We start from the raw sequence: 5,036 nt of genomic DNA on the forward strand, positions 1-5,036 counted from the left end.
CGAGGGTGATGACGCAATGCATCGCGCGGCGGGGACGCAGCGTTGGAGCGATGGCGGAGGCGGCGGAGCAGCCCCGGGCTGAGCCCCGGGCTGAGGCCGTGCAGATCATCGCTCTGGGCGGCAGTGCCGTGGCCAAATCCAAGAGCGTTGCCGCGCGTCCCCCCATGTCCGGCCGGTGCCGGGGGCTCCTGGCGGCCGCCAATACAATTGATGGGTTTTGCCTCTTGAAGCTCCTCGGGACTGTGACGTTGTTCTCTTTTATCCGGCTGTGAAGGGATGTCGTGCTTCTGTTGGGCCCAGGCGCATCGTTTAGTGTTGGTCCCTCCGGGCTCTATGGTACCAAATAAATAGCCAGGAGTAGGGCAGTTCATTGGGTTCAGTGGTAGAGCTTAGGGCAAGATCCATCCCACTCATATGAGCCTTTCCTCCAGGCTGCATCAAGCACCACAAATAAAGCAACAAGAGCCCGTTCCTGTCTGTATCTTCTTGCCAGCTGTGTGCTGATGCCATAGCTTTTAAAACCCTCTCACTTTTGTGGAGGACCCGCATGGCTTTGTACTGCAAAGGGGGGGCCTTGGTCGCTGCTTTAGGGTCTGGTCCACACATGTTCCACCATCCCTGTATTTGTCGCCATTCTTTCTATACCAGTGCTTTACTATTTCTCCATTTCTTTTTTCCCCTCAACAGATATGAAGATGACCCAGAAAAGCTTCAGCTTCACTCAAAGTTCAGTTTGCTCTTTGTTATGGTTTTGTAATTTGATTGATGTTGGTATTCCACATCAGAACACCATGCCTAATAATGAGAGTAAAGGGGACAAGTTTTTTTTCTGTGGACTGCCTTAAATGTTCATGTGGGGAGGGGCACTGTAGGGGAAGTGGGGAACGGGATGGGGTTGCTGGCCCAGCTCCCTACGAGGAGACAACACGGTCGGAGCTTCCCGCCTTCTACAGCTCCATCGGTGAGACTGGGGACTTGGTATTCTCTTTGTTGAAACTCTCTTGTTGTTGTTTAACGTTATTAGGTTATTAAACTGCCGTTCGTTCTCAGATCACCTTTTTCCTCCTTCATTATTTTTTAGACCCAATCACAATCTCCCTTGCCTTCCCCTTTCCCGAAACACACGTGGTTGGGCCGTGCCGTGCGTGCCATGCCGTGCAGTGCCGCTAGAGAAAGGGGGGCACTTTTGTTCCTGCTCCCCTGGGTTTGTTCCCACTGTCCCGGAGTGAGCTCTAGAGAGGACTCCGTGACACCCTTTTATTTTGTGTCTGCTGCAGATGGCACCAACGTAGTGAAGGTAAATCACAGCTGTACAGCCCAGGGACATGGAGACTGCTATAAGCACGGGGTGGGAAATGGGGTAGTGCCTCTCTTTGGTACGTGGGGTGGTCTCACTGACTGTAAGCAGTTATAGAGTTGAGGGTTTTTCCCTGTGGGGTGTGGGAACAATTTCCATATATTAAAGAATCCCATCATTCTTTGCTTTGAGTGACAAAGTGTTCTTCCTTGTCAGCTCTTCAATGACACCATCAAGCTGGCAGTTACTTACAAACAGAATTCAGGAGATCTCATGGATGAGGTCATGCAAGAACTGTAGGTAAGAAAGGAGGAGGAGGAGTGCAGGGAGTGCAGCCTGAGGTGGTTAACAGCTCAACCCCTTGTTGAAAGCCTGTACTGAAGGGTGAAAACTTCACAGGAACTGGAAGATTTGCCTTATGCTGACAGCACAGGGTTTGTGTGCCGCTCATATCTAGGTGGGCAGGGGGAAGGTGCTGACCTTCTGAAGAGCTTGTGCTGCTTTAGCCTGAATTTGATAGAACTGTAGCAGTGTACCTGTCATGCTCTTCAGCGTTTTCTTGTCCTACTTCTTTGCAGAGCTTTGACCTGGAGAAGAAGAGTGTGAATTTGTCGGATCAAGAGGAGAGCTGCCCTGAAGAAAAGCCCCATCCTCCTAAGGGCCACACTTGGGCTCCATCTTTTCTCTCTGCTCCAGTTGTGAGGGGCTGCTCAGAGCTCACCTCTGCAGAGGAAAGCGATTTTTCTCATGCCCTGAGATCTTTGGTGATGGGGAGACAGGGCACGACCTCCCTTGGCTGGGCCCTGACTCCCTGAAAGTCACAGAATCACAGAATTATTAAGGTTGGAAAGGACCTAGAAGATCATCCAGTCCAACCATCACCAATACTTCCCAGCTAAATCATATCCCTCAACAAAACATCCAAACATTTCTTGAACACTCCTGTGGTCAGTGACTCCACCACCTCCCTGGGCAGTCCATTCCAGTGCCTGGCCACCCTTTCTGAGAAGTAATACTTCCTAATGTCCAGCCTGAACCTCCTCTGCCACAGCTTGAAACCATTCCTTCTGGTCCTATGACTGATAAGAGGCCAACCCCCAGCTCACTGCAGCCTCCCTTCAGTTAGTTATAGAGAGCAATCAGGTCTCCCCTGAGCCTCCTCTTCTCCAGGCTGAATATTCCCAGCTCCCTCAGCCTCTCCTCATATGGCCCCATTGTGCTCCAGACCCCTCATCAGCTTTGTAGCCCTCCTCTGAACACGTTCCAGGCCCTCAGTGTCTGGAGAGAGAATTCGAGGTGTGGCCGCACCAGTGCGGCCAGTACAGACAATCACGTCTCTGCTCCTGCTGGCAGCACTGTTTCTATACAGGGCAGGATGCCGTTGTCCTTCTTGGCCACCCGGGCACACTGTCGGCTCATGTTCAGGCCAGCAGCATCCATCAATACCCCCAGGTCCGTTTCCTCCACACAATCCTCCAGCCACTCCGCCCCAAGCCTGTAGCGCTGCCCGGGGTGGTTGTGGCCAAAGTGCAGGACCCGGCATTTGCTCTTGTTGAACCTCATCCCGTTGGTTCAGCCCAGCTGTGCAGCCTGTCCAGATCCCTGTGCAGGGCCTCGCTCCCCCCAGGCAGATCCACACTCGCAGCAATTCGGCGCCATGTGGAACTGACTGAGCTGCCCTCCCTGCCCTCATCCCGGCCATCACTGCACCCCCAACCCAGCACAGGGCCCAGCTCTGCCTTTCACCACCACGCTCCCCCCGGGGGAGGTGCACCGTGCGCGGAAGTACTGCCATACCGGGACGATGCGCGGAGCGGAGGGAGCAAGCTCCGGGTCCAACTCCCGCACCCAAAAATCCGTTTAATATAAAGTCCTCTCATCGAGGACGTATCAGATATTAAACTGATAAGAACAGATACTACACTTGATCTTAGGCAAAAGGCCGAGAAGCGATACCCGTAGCGCCGCCCGCACACCACCCGCCCCCACGCGCACCCCCGACACCTCACGGTCGCGCACCCGCCGCCCGCCCCGCCCCCTCCGCCTCCTCCCCCGCCCCGCTCCCACCCCGCTCCGCCGGTGCCGTTCCCGCTCTGTCCCCGACAGCGGCTCCACCGAGCCCCGGTTCATCGTGGCGGAGCGCTCTCGGCGACCCCCGCGGCTCTGATTAGCATGGACACGCCCCTCCACTCAAGCCCCGCCCACAGTCCGTCCCTCACTCTCATTGGTCGCTACTCCGCCGGCTCCGCCCCCAGCTCTGACCCCGCCCCTCATTGACACAGCGCTGCAGCTGGGACAGGGATGTGCCGTCAGCACCAACGGGCTCCAGGATGAGAATGGGGGGAAAACCAGGGGAAAATAGAGCAAAACTGGGGAGAGTGTCTGAAAACCGGGGGTAAGAGTGGAAAATGGGGGGAAAAAAGATGACAATGGAAAATAAGGGCAAAGAATGGAAATCTTGGGAGTCTTCCTTCCACTGCGCCCCGAGCCTGCAGCGCTGCCCGGGGTTGTTGTGGCCGAAGTGCAGACCCGGCACTTGGTCCAGCCCAGCTGTGCAGCCTGTCCCGTTTAATTTCATTACACTGCCATCAGTGCTGCGCAGTGTCACTGTGTGTGCGCGCTGCGCGAGCTGAACTAACCCTTCACGCAGCACTGCTGTTACGGATGGCTGCAGTCACGTCTTCGGCCCTTCTGTGCAGTGAGAAGCTCAGACATCACCTGCAGAAATTATTGTTAAATGGAAAATATGTATTTATATCCTTATGTTTCCTGTTTCACTTGCATTCTTATGTACCTCATTGTAATTTAAATTTGAAATTATTTCCTAGCCCTTGTTTTCATCATCACATCTATATCAAAGAAAGCCTGATAAGCCTTGGCCTCGGCATCCTGCACACTCAGTGGCTTTTTACTAGCCATAGTGAATCATTGTTATTATTCATTACCACTGATACTGAGATCCACATGCATATCAATGGGAATTTACACCCTAAGAGCTGTTAGTTTCAATCAGTAAAGTTTGGATGATGAAAACCAGTGGGACACTGTGCAGGAAGGGGAGCAGGACTGGTTCAGCAGCACAACATGGCGTGACAGCCACCCAGGTCATCAGGAGCATCATCCAAAAGTGGAGGATACCGGAAATGAAGAAATGTGTCTGTCACTTTTCTCTTTTTTTCCTTTCTCCTCTCCTCTCCTCTCCTCTCCTCTCCTCTCCTCTCCTCTCCTCTCCTCTCCTCTCCTCTCCTCTCCTCTCCTCTTCTTTTCTCATTTCGGCAATGTCTTACAAAACTACTGGATTGCTGGCAAGATTGGAGGAAAACTGATGTTTGTTTTGTGCTATGTTTTGAATTAGGCACAAATAGAAAGTCCTCCTGGCAGCTGAGGGCAGCTGAGCCACCCAAGTTACAGATGACAGAATAAGAGACATGCATGTATACAACATTGTTGGTCAAACACTACAGAGCTGATAAACTGAGTGCATAAGAAAGGACAAAAATTGAAAATGCACTTTGTTATCTCACAGTGTGAAATATGGGAGCACTTAGAAATTTTCAGATAGCGCTGTTCTGAATTGAAATGAGCAGTTGAATCTCATGGGATTGAGCCTCTTGGAGATTCAGTTTAACAGGCACCTGCTTTCTGCAGCTATTTTCTTATCATCTTGCACTGCTATTGTTCCTCCACAGACATCAGCACTCTTCTCTCTGCCTTGACTCTAACACTTACTGTACTGGAC

The 5,036-nt window shown here is 52.4% G+C and overlaps 1 non-coding gene across 1 annotated transcript; it reads right to left on the reverse strand.

The window, feature by feature from the left end:
* Window positions 1-3,060: 3,060 nt before the first annotated feature.
* LOC146751601 (U2 spliceosomal RNA) lies at window positions 3,061-3,251 on the reverse strand. The gene has a single exon (XR_014941333.1). It is a non-coding gene; the product is annotated as a U2 spliceosomal RNA (small nuclear RNA).
* Window positions 3,252-5,036: the final 1,785 nt, after the last annotated feature.

Source organism: Coturnix japonica, unplaced genomic scaffold (genome assembly GCF_054131305.1).
Source record: "Coturnix japonica strain WE unplaced genomic scaffold, WE-NBRP24 Scf071, whole genome shotgun sequence".
In the NCBI taxonomy this organism is placed as follows: Eukaryota; Metazoa; Chordata; class Aves; order Galliformes; family Phasianidae; genus Coturnix; species Coturnix japonica.